Source organism: Alligator sinensis, unplaced genomic scaffold (genome assembly GCF_000455745.1).
Source record: "Alligator sinensis unplaced genomic scaffold, ASM45574v1 scaffold525_1, whole genome shotgun sequence".
Lineage (NCBI taxonomy): Eukaryota > Metazoa > Chordata > Crocodylia > Alligatoridae > Alligator > Alligator sinensis.
The window spans coordinates 1-12,223 of NW_005842936.1; positions in this window are offsets into that span (position 1 = coordinate 1).

Consider the following 12,223-nt stretch of genomic DNA (forward strand, 5'->3'; position numbering starts at 1 on the left):
CCCCACGGTGCCAGGAAATTCCCAAGGGCCGAGGCAAAAAAAAAAAAAAAAAAATCACTGGGTCGTGACAGCTGGCAGTTTCATTTAGCCACTGTTTCAACTCATTTCAAGCTCAAAACAGCAAAATCGAAATGAAACGAAGAGCTTCAAAACGGCCTTGAAACAAAACGAGGCAGGTTGAAACATTTCAACATTTTCAAAATGTTTTGAAGCTCAAGATGGGCTTGCCTGCAGGGAAACAGGAACTAAAGTAAGGAGTGGGAGGGGGAAGGGTGAGAAGGAGTGCTCTCATTCTTGACTGTGGAGCTGGCCAGTGACTGTGATCCTTCCCTGAGGTCCCTTCCAATCCCAGTGCTCTGGGGGAAGGATGGAAAAACTGCATAAGAGGCAGCATTGTTTGAACTGCCCTGCTTTCTGCCTTAGTGTCAGTTACTGAGCTGTGTGTTCCAGTTTTTGCCTGTCAACAGCTAGAGGTGCAGGGCCCCAGAACCCAGAAGCCCCTGCACCTATCTCCTGGAAAGCTGGCAGGCTTTGTGGCCTCAGAAGGGGCTAGCAAGCCTGCAGCTTTCACCCTGCTGTGCCTTAACACACACACACACAGTGTCACCCATGTCATGAGTTTGGCTTATCCACAGCTTAGGTGCAGGGGTTTTGGGGAAACTGCACCTCATCTCCTTGAAACTTGGCAGGCTTCATGAGCTCAGAAGTGGCTAGTATACCTACAAGTTTCATCCAAATCAGGCTAGAAATGACAAAGTTATAGGCTGTTTCAAGCTTCCCCATTATAGCCTATGGGTGAAACGTTGAAACAGCGTCAAAACAGCAAAACTGTTTCAATGAAATGGAACAGCGGTTTCAAATCAAAACGAAACACTGTTCCATCAAAACAGAATAGTGCCATTTCTCATAGCCCTAGTTGCCACCATTCTTGTGCCTACTCAAAACTGGCACCTGGAATCAGTGCCCCTGTCACCCACCCCTAATTATGCTATTGGTCTAAGATAATCTAACCTTTCACCAGATGAACCATAACATTGTGTCCATAAGGGGGGGAAGTGAGGTACTTATTTACTTAACTTTGCGCTATTTGTATTTTATACAGTTTTAGTGCCCAGTATCTTAACTCTTTCTTTAACATTAATCTTTTCTCACAAAAATGTTGATGGCTGTATCCATATCTTCCTATGTTATGGTAATGCAACACAATTATTTTGTGCTGATGGGATGCAATAAGGGGAAAAGAATAGGGACCAGAGAAGTGCATCTGAAAGCAATTCATATTCCCAAAGAGGCTGCTTCCTAGCCAAGCAATTCTGTGCACAGTTGTGAATCTAAGTATTGGCACATCCTCTGTGCTTCTGCCCTCATATTTGCAAGTCTGGAGAATCTGTGGTGGTTGTGTTGGTTTTTATAACAACAAAGAAAAGGTCCAGAGATTCTTTCCCCTGAAAATGTTGAAAGGCTGATACAGTTTCTGGCATTTTAGGACATTTTTTTAAAGAGAAGTGAAATGGAAAATCAAATTTAGATGAGAGGAGCATTTGATGGGGATTTTCTTTTCCTTTTCCCTCATTTTGTTTTTCTCTTTTTTTAAAGGGTATTGCAAGGAGTTTGGTGCTCCTGCTACTTTAAGGAAATGCAGGATGCAGAAGAAGCAGGCTGCATGTCGGGCAAGGGCAAATGACCGAAAAGGGACTGAGCATGCAGGATATAAGCCCGGGGCTTGTGCTGGACAGGCAGTCTAGCCCTGGGGGCCATGGAGGGAATTGCTCCTGAGCTGATGATAGCAGGGAGCCTCTAGTAAAGCATCCCAGCTGCTTGGGGTAAGGCAACTTTAGGGCTGGGGAAGCACTGGTGGTTTAGGGTTTGAGACTAGGGACAGTGGAGGTCTCAGCTGGCCCAGGAGTGGGGCCAGGGACCAAGGGATAGGGGCCAAGCCAAGGAACAAGGTCACAGCCACAGAGCAAGGAGAGCAGGTGGGGTCAGGGACCTGTAGCCCACAAGGGGCAAGAAGCAGGGTCAGGGACCCATAACTTGAGAGGGGCAAGAACAAGTAGGGCCAGGGAGCCCATACCTCAGGAGCAGCAGAGTATGTTGGAAGAGACTGAACCCTAAGGCCAGGAGGGGTAGAAAATGCAGGCCTAAGCCCGAGAGGGCCAGAGGTTGTTCAAGGTACAGAAGCCCAAGCCCAGACAGGGCTGGGAGGTTTAAATACACCAGGGCTAGAGTTCCCAACAGTGGTAGAGACCATTCCAGGTTTAGGGGCCTGCATTGATTGAAGTTGATATTGGGGCTGAAAGCCCATGGATGAAGGATTGAATGGATTGGATGATGGGGCTTAATGTCCAATGATTAGTAACACCTGGGAGGCTTGGGCATGGCTTTAAGGGGAGATGAGGAGGCCAACTAATTAGCCCTTAAGGTGATGAGCAGTGACCCCTGTGTTTATGAATGAGATCTCACTTGGGAAGACCTGGGGCAGCTTCCCATTTTCCTAAAACCATAATTATATCAAGGTGTGGAAGGCAAGTTGAAGGGGAGATAGCTTAAAGAAAGTAAAGGTGATAAGGGAGGGCAGGGGTGCCATGACCACCCCCGGGATGGGACTCTATTGCAGAAGGAAAATAAATATGCTGGAGAGTAGAAGGCATAGAGGAATACGTCTATTGTTAGAAGAAAGGGAACTACGAGCTTTCAAAGCTGTTCTTTTGTCATCAGGCCGGGTTTGTCAACCCCAGAATTTTTTTTTTTTTTAAACTGACAATCTGAAAACTTTTGACAGATAACAAAAAATAATTACTGAGATTTTTTTTTTTTTACATAATGTAATCCAGTCAGTAAGTGTGCACCGCCCGAACTCTGTGGAGGGGTTTGCCCCCTGTTTCCCTCGAGGGGATGTACTGCAGCGAGTCCCTGAGGAGGCTGATATGAAAGAAACCAAGGAGAGCTCCATCCAGTCAGCTTCATGCTACCTCTGCCACTCCAGGGGATATATAGGGGATGTGTGCGCCACAAGGTGAACAGGAAGCGGGGGTGTGACAGGGGGCCTCCTGGGGCCGAACTCTGTGGCCCGCCCACCTGTCACCGTGACAGGAGGCCTACTCAGGGCCGAGCTCTTTGTGGCCCGCCCACCTGTCTCTGGGCAACCGCCCGTTTGTCTCACCCACCACGCCTTTGATGATAATTGATTCATATATCGATGTCAATTAAGTGGGAGGCTGCCCATTATAGTGCCCCGATGCCAGGGGGCGCTCTGCGGCTCCAACCTCCCCTAATACTGCAGCCCAAGCCTCGCAGATGGCATCTCAGTGTTAACACTATCACCAGCCCCATACTGGGCCCCAGAATCGTCCTAACAGGACCCCACTCTGATCCTTCCTGTCAGGCAGCCACTCCGCCTTCATCCAGCCTACCTAGCCCCCCTGAAGCTATCTTCCCCTCTCGGGTGTGGTTCCCCCGGAACCTTCCTTCGGGCTGGGTCTCTAGCCCCTCTCTCTCATCCTCAGGCCTCACCGTGCCACTACTCCCCGTCCTCTCGGGGGCAACCGCAGCACCACGCCCTGTACTCTATACACTCTCTCGGGGTCCACCCTCTGGGCCCCTCCAACATAGGGTTACCCACCCGGTGGTGGGATCTAGGGGTTAAGGCACCCCGACCCGCCTTTCACCAGGGTGATCACTGGCCTGGCATTTCCTGGGGGCTCCCGCGCCACTGAGAGCCCCACCAGACCACCCACTCCTGGCAGGGACCGGGACCGGGACCGGGACCGGGACCGGGACCGGGACCGGGACCGGGACCGGGACCCTCCTTGCCAACCCCTTGCAGCTCTCCCTTACCTCTGGCTCGTTCACAGCAGTCCTGCAGCCAGGCAATGTTGTTACCTGACCTCCTGCAGCCAAACTGCCCTGTTTATATAGGCAGCCCATGTCTCAAAATGGCTGCCCTCATCAGGCACCTGGAGGCTGCCAGCTCCAGGCCCTTAAAGTGGCAGAGACACCCTGTGCTCTGCCACAGGGGGAAATTGAGTACAGGATGGGGTCACTGAAAGCCCCATCCCCTGTGCTCAGACATGCTGTCTGCCAGCCAGACCTGGCCTTGCTTGCCACCGATCCCCTGAGAGCAAGTGAGGAGGAATCCTGCCTGACACACATGCAATACCCAAGGATTTCCACTTTCCAAAGGTCCTGTGGGGATCAGGGTTGGCAAGTATCCATAAAAATACTTCAATGTCCATATAATTTATGGACAAGGGTTTTTAACCAGTACTTTCATGGATTGTCTGTAAATTTGTGGTAGGTTGGCAACCCTGCGTTGGGCATGGAAGCTGCTTCAGACAGGTTTTTTTTGTTTGTTTTAATTGAAAATCTCACTTTTGTTCCTTCCATCTAAATATTTCAAGTTCATTTTATCTGAATGTTTCTCTTTTTTTTGCATTTGAGTATGGAAAGGCATAACATCTGGTTCCGTACTTGTCTATACCATGCATTATTAATCTTGACAATATAAATCTGATACTAACCACATCTTAATCTGTTTTGGGGTTTCAATCGCAAAGCAGATTGTTCAAAACATTTTTTTCATAATCAGATGTTGTTTAAACCCTTAAAAAAATAAAATTATGGTTTGGTGATGGTTGTTAAACAGCAGGGAAAGCTCAGGTTTGCTTCCAAAGGATTCTTGAGAAGTGACTCTTAAACACTGTGTAAAAGGTAATTGCTTTTCCATTGCAAAATTTAAAGAAGCGAGAGAGAGAGAGTGATTTTCCAGGTGTCAGATAAACATCGTTTTAAATAATACATCTACAGTCAAAAGCTCAGTGAATACCTTATTCGGAAAATAACAATTGGAAAATAAAGTAGCTATCCCAATAGCACATCACCTCATTCAAAAAGAATGTAAGAGGTTGCAATCAAAGGGTTATAGAAATAGAGTATTTACCCATAGCTGACTGCATCCGGATGATATAGCTTATACCAATAATTGCTATTCTATTTTAGTGTATGGCTAGAATATTTGCATATTAATGTTAGGATGTTTTTTTTCTCTTATTACTAGGTGTTATAATTGTTCTGGAAGTACTACAGACTAGAAAGCATTTGTGTCTTTTATTAGTCTGACAAGACAAAAGTGAGTTGCCACCACCGCCAAAAAACAAAACAAAACAAAACAGCCAACCAAAACAAAAAGAGCCCCCCCCCCCCTTTTTTTTTGGACAAATAAGTCCAGGTTTTAAGATTGTATTCTCTGTGATGTGTTGCCACTCTTCAAAGAAATCTCAATATGAAAATGGAAGGCACATCCATCATTTTGCCAATTGATGACAAGTTTTTAAAAAATGAAATAAATCTGGCACAAAGTTTGTTCTTTCGGGATTTACAGTCCCAATGTACTTGTATTCTCTAGGACATTAAGTGTTTTATTCATAGACCTGGGTGGAACATTGGAAATTTATTTCCAAAAAGAGCTATGCAAAAACGTTTTCTACATAAAGGACAACTGGTGTGAGGTTTGAAGGAGAAGAAATATTTTCCCCCCAAGATTTATGTTTTCACCAAAAGTGTATCAGTTTTCAACAGTGAAATTGAAGCTTGTGGGTCTCAGTGAAGGGCACAGCTAGGTCAGCAGAGAGATTTTGCTTGTTTTAGCATTTTTTATTTGCTGAGTTTTACCAGTTGTGATCAATCCTGTTCACACAAAGTGAAATCTGCTCTTTTGAAGATAACTCGCATGAAACAAAACTCACCTTTTCTAAGATAACTTAAATAGTGCAGAATGTCCTTTGCACCATTTAAGTCCTACTGCAGTCCTCCAAACAGGGTTTTCAGTAGGACTTAAATGGTGCCTAGGCTTTGTATTGGCTAGTCTCCATCAGGCTGAATTTCAGCCACGCAAATTCTGAGAAAATGGGGTTTGTTAGCTGGATTGGTAGTGAGGAAAACATAGCTAGTAATACAGCAAAACACCAACTAAATTTGGCAAGTCATTTATTCTTTCATAAAACAGCTATTTTGTTTCAGAGCTGGAGGTAAGATAAGCAAATCTTTTCTACTTTTTTTCTTTTATGATGGATGACATGGAGAGCCCTCTCAGGTCCTGTTGTTTATGTTACTGTAGCAAAAGTAACAGAAAAATCTAAGGAACAACAACCAAAAAAGAGGAAGGGGGAGCTCAGATTTTTTTCTATGATAAACTCAAAATCAAATGTCAAAATATATAGGTATTTAGAATTTATTTTATTATCATGACTGAAGCGCTAGTAGGCTTCCAAATTGCTTTAAAATGGTAAATATATCCATAAAACATTGTGTCAGCTGCTACCCATATAGAGAACAGTGCTTTATTTTAATCATGGAATTTGAGGGTTTTAATTGGATTTTGGAGGTTTTAATTGGATAATTTGTAGGTTTTTTAAATCAGAGAATTTGTTATTTTTTTATTTTTTTTTTTATTTTTAAACAGAGAAAACCAGGATCTCTGCTGATAATAGGTTCTCTATTATTTCATGTATGTTTATCACAGAATTGTAATAAAGTCACCTTAAACTTTCCATCTACTCGAAGTCAGTAAATACCAAGGGCAGAAGTTGCCATTATGATAATAGAAGCAGTGACAGATGCAAGGGAAGAGAGAGAGTTGTTTCTCTGGTATTGCATAATATAGTAAAGAGAAAGATGCTAGATTTCATCGTGAGCTACGCAAAGGTATCATGAGCAGTAGGAACTCAGGAGAATCCAGGTCTTGAGAGGAAGTGGGCAGAATGAATGAGAGCAAAGGGTGTGTATAGCTAGAGATAAGCTGACATGGGGAAGGCAGTGATTTACTACTGACATGGGTCAGAAGCAGACCGCTCTTTTTCGGAAGAAATTTTAAACACAAGCAAGGCTCTTGAAGCCACTGTTTCTTCTCTGCTTTGGTCCTAGGGCATTGTAGCAATGGGCCACCTCTGCTATAGGCTATGTGCTATAGATGTCCAGCTTGTCTGTAAAAACATGCAAAATAGGATTAGATCCAAAGTGAGAGGGAAACTTGGGGCATGTCATAAATCTTTGTGGGCCACTATGCATAAAGACATGTCTCTCCAATTCAGTTGAAAGGATTCAGAGAAATTGGGAATCCTTGGGAAAGCTGTCATTCCTAACATATTTTTGGCTGGGATAGAAGAGCCCTTTCAGCTTCACCATAAACAATTATTGTTATTGTGAAGCAATAATCAGCCATTATGAACAGCTTTACAGCTAAATATGTAGGAGGGAAAAATCAGCTGACTTACAGCCAATTACATAATCAATATAGTATGAAGACCTGGGCACAGGGACATAGTAACAGTGATTCAGAAAATCAGAGACATGTATTTCTAGGTGTTTCCAAAAGATGAATATAACATAGAAACTATTTGGCTCGCATGTTTCTGTTAAACCTGTCTTCATTGGTAACCTGTGCCGCTTTCTATCTTGATCTCTTCATGCAATGGACTGGCATAAGATTGCTTCTACTTGTGAGGGCTGAGCAAAGAGAGAAAAGCATATGGATAATTTGGTGTCAGACAGCCAAAACAAAAGGATCAGAGGTTTATAGGGAGAATAGTCCTTGACAGTGCTGGAGATGTGCCATAGGGATGTGCTGCTGGTGGCCATATGGAATATCTTAGTTTCACAATCTCTGCTATTCTTCTGCCATCTTTCATCTGTGCCAGTATGTACAAAATGTTATTCTTGACCCATCTGTTCTGAAACTGTCATCCAGTTCATTCTGGGTGGATCATTGAAGCAGCTTTTTTGCTTGGCTTATTAGTGGAAGGAGAGGTAGCTCTGCATTCATATTTTTACAGTTCTCTGTTGCTAAGATCCCCAACATGCACACAGTTTCTTAAGTTCATCCCTAGGCTACATGCAAGTGTGTTGCATTATGACTACATAGTGAATTAACACTCTTAGCCTTCCTGGTTTATTGCAACACATTCTTAGAAAATGTTTAGGGAGAAGCTGGCCTTTTGTGAGGGAAGGAAGGAAGGAAACATACTTCTCCTTATACTTTGAGTTTGACTCCTCCCTTCTCTATGGAGGAGTAAAGGCTTTGAGAGAGAAACCTGCTGACCGGAGAGGTGGTAGAAGGAATTAGGAGCCATTTTCAAGAGCTGAGGGGAGAGAATAGCCAGCTCTGCATTACTAACGTCTTTCAGGATGTGGGAGACCCACATTTAATTTCCTATTCTGTATCAGGGAGTTCAAACCCGTATTCTTAGAGTATGAGAGTCAACAGACTATCAGGTATTCTTGGATGAGGACATTTTCATTCACTTCGCTTTAAGTGTTCCATACGAAGTAGAATTGCTTCAAGACTGACTCTGCTAGACTGATGAAGAAAATGTGTATTTTTGCAAATGTCTTAAAAACTCCACCCTGGCTGGAGTGTGACAAAAGTCACCACAAAATCATGTCCAGAAGGTTATAGGGGGCTGCTTCTTAGCTCTTTCCACCCCCAAAAGAGTCTGACTTTGAGTGGGACAGGCTTACTAAGAGGCTTGCCCAGTCCAGTTGCTCACAAGCCACTTGCAGTGGCAGTGGCCAGTCACGTGCTCTCCATGGCTGTGGTTAGACCTCCTACAGTGCTGCCATGACTGCCAGAATGCCAGGTCTTGCCAGTGTTCTGACAGCAGTGAATGATACACGTACTCTGGCAGCTAGAGTGGAGGTAGCAGGTCTATGCAGGACTCCTGATAACTTATGTCAGGGTGTCTCTTAGGCTAAGAACCTTTTACTTTTTTGGGACTTAATTGTTTACACTGGGGATCACCTGACACAAAGCTCTTTGCTTAATTCATAAGAAGGCTGACTCCTAGAAGCATAAATGGGAGCAAACTCCTGGCCCTCAAAGGAGTGAATTTCACCAATAGTAAATATATAGCTGAATTTATTTTAATTGCATTAATGATTCAATTCCAAAAGTGAACCACTGCTCAAAAGCTATATCTTTTGAGCTATAGCTCAATTCCATTTATATTAAATAACATTTCAATATGAAAGGGGTTCAGGTGCTGGGAAGGAAGTGTTATATTTCTATGGCCACTGTATAGGGAAATAACAATTGCACTTTCTATTTCAATCCTAAATTAAAGAATGATGGGAGATAGAAAATACTTTGCATACCACAAATTATGCTTAGTAACAATTTATATATAGTGGTGTAATGACGATAGCTTTATTTTTAATTACAATCACATCTGTTGGGTTGAATTACAAATAAATGATCAAAGAAAATAGCATTGTAAGTGTTTATACACTAGATCAAAACATTTAAAATGTTTCAGAGAAGTATGAATTCTGAACGGGAAAAAAACATTGGGGATTATGTTTTGGATTATATTGAAACTTGACTAAAGAACCAGCACTCCTGAACAAATAAAATTACATTAAGCTAATTGGAGATCAGAATATGAAATTGCTAAAGTTTGATATCTCAGCTGTTCCCTTAAACTAAAAAAGGGATTAGTCCACATTCTACAAATAGTGAGCAGCTCAAAGGGCAAAAGGACTTGAATGTTGCTCTGAGGTTAAAATAGTTTCTAAGGGCCAAATTGTATTGAACAGTTAGGCAGGTTTTTACTAATATTATTACTCATGTGAGCAATCATCTGACTCATGGTATAAGCAACATAATATTACTCATGTGAGCAATCACAGGGTACTCAAATGTGCTGCTCTTTTCAGTAGGGCTAATCATATGCAAAAGCCTAGGGTGTCCTATATGTGTGGTATGGTGCCTGGAGCCAAAGACTGAGAATGCTGTAAACCAGTGGTGCTCAAACTTCTAGTCCCATGGGCTGGATGAGTGGTGTGGGTCCAGTCTGTGGGCTAGATCCTACAGGCAGGGTGGATGCATGGGTATGTCGGCCAAGCCCTGTGCAACTAGACCTAGCTATGAAGTGACCCACCTGTTGGCTCAAGAGGACCTGACTCCATGCAACTGATCTGGCCACAGAATGACCATGGCATGCAGGGCTAAATCATCCACCTTACAGGGTTTGCCATGGATCTGGAAATTTGTTGGCAGGGGAGAGGTGGCAGCAGCCACAGGGCCAGATGAAATGCTCCATGGGTTGGATTTTTAGCCTGCAGGCTAGAGGTTGAACATCACTATTGTAGACAATGAAAAAGCTACTTTTATCCAAGGATGTTACAGTTGCTGCTATTATTGCCATGGAGACAGTCACTTATTTTTTATTTATATTTTTGGACTTGTATTTAAAGATTTCTGAACAGTAAACTTTCTTATGTGATGAAGTATTTATATGGCCCAATTCTGTGTGCTTTCAATTTTCACTGAAATCAACTGGAATTGAGTGTGCCAGAAATTTACAAGGAGAGGACCCCGGTGCATTAAAGCCTGCAGAAGATGTCATGGCTGCCTGCCGACTTCTCTGGCTGCTAGAAGTGGCTGGGGCAGCCAGCCAGCTGCTATACCCAGAAGAGAAGTGAGTCTCTGGACTTCAATTTGGGAAACCTTGACTTAAATAATTCTGGTTTAATATAGTATCACATATTGTTTTATCTGTCCATTTCACAGTCATTGTGCTAATTCAAAGGTCAAAGCATACAATCTACTCCCTCCTTTTCCCTCCCACCTAATGAGAGTGTGTCAGGGTTTTATATTTTTTAAATAAAGTATTAACATGTTACACATATACTCAGGCAGGCATACAGATGTGCAACATATGGCATAATATGGAAACAAGACGGGAAGTTTGATCTTGGAACTGTGGAATTGTGCAGAAGATACTTCAGTAATTATGTCCTGAGCAATAACTTGCAGTCCCAAACATAGTCTATAAGCAAGAACTTTGATTTCATAGCCCCCTTTGATGTTAAAATATTTTAGTAAGACTTTTTAATTAGCTGATTTAATAGATGTTAAGTAAGGAGGTGATCAGTATTTTTACTAAACCAAAGAACATTTGACAAAGTGTCCATCATAACTGTCATTTCTCCAAGCAGAGAAGTTATACTAACTGGCTCATGATGCATCTTTATTTTCTGCTCACTGTGAACTGACAGCTGGTCTAAACAGCAAAATGCATTGTTTCAGATAACTTTGCTATGGCAGTACTCCAAATCTGTTTTGCAGATAGAAGGCAGGGTAGGGTGGCTAAAGAACACATTTTGGTGTTCATTTCAGTATGGTTAAAAGAAGCAAATACAACTTGGTATTGACTGTTAAAGATGGGATGAAACCATGTTTTAGAATCATTAAGACAGCCATGAAACATGTTTTGTAACATTGTAATAGAGCATGGTCCTGCCCTACAAAAGAAAAACTAGAGCGTATTATGATGATTTTTTTTTTAATTCACAGCAGAATTAAATTCTACTTTGCTAGCAGAGCAAGATAAAAGCAACATCCCCATTTCGGAGCTGAGAATAAATGAATAAATTGGCTGTACAGCCTTACTTCCTATTATGAAGTAAGTAAGGCTACAGAAGAACAAGCATATTTGTATGAAATGTGCAAGTCTCAGGGCCCTGGCAGATGTTATGCTTAGGATGTGATGAACCTGTTAATCAAGTCATAAACAGTAACCCTTCAGGGAATGAATAGCATGTTCAGGGAATTAATAGCATGACAAAACAAGAAACCCGCTACAAAAATGTTATACAAAATATGTTTCCATCCTACCTTAAATTGAAAGTGTAGCAGGGTAGCCCTGCTTTGCAACCTAAAGCTGGCTACATGGTGGGGCCTTGTTAACTGCCATGTGGCATAGTACTCCACGGGCCTGCACCTTGTGGATTTAGACCAGGAGTCATCAGCCTGTTAGCTGGATGGTACAGCCCTACACCAGTTATCAGGGAGCCCATCCACTAAGCCAGCATGGTGCTTGCCTTGCTCAAATCCTGATAGGGGTTCAGATGCCATCACACCATTATTTTAAAATCTTCCAGGCACCTCAAAACATTTACCTCTTCAGTTGAAAGAATGGGAAAAATACTATCATTAGCTTCTGCAAAAGTGAATATTATGTTGACATTTGTAAGCATGGGCTAAAAAGGAAGAGATTCCACAATATTTTTGTCCCCTATGGAAGGTTTATTCATATGTGATTACTAAGGATCCTAGCTTTTTGTTCACCATAGAAAAATGCAGAATCCACCTCTTTCTGTAACCTACCGAAAAGGCATTCTACAGTGAGCAAGATGCAAATACTGCAGCAAAAATAAGAAAGCAGGA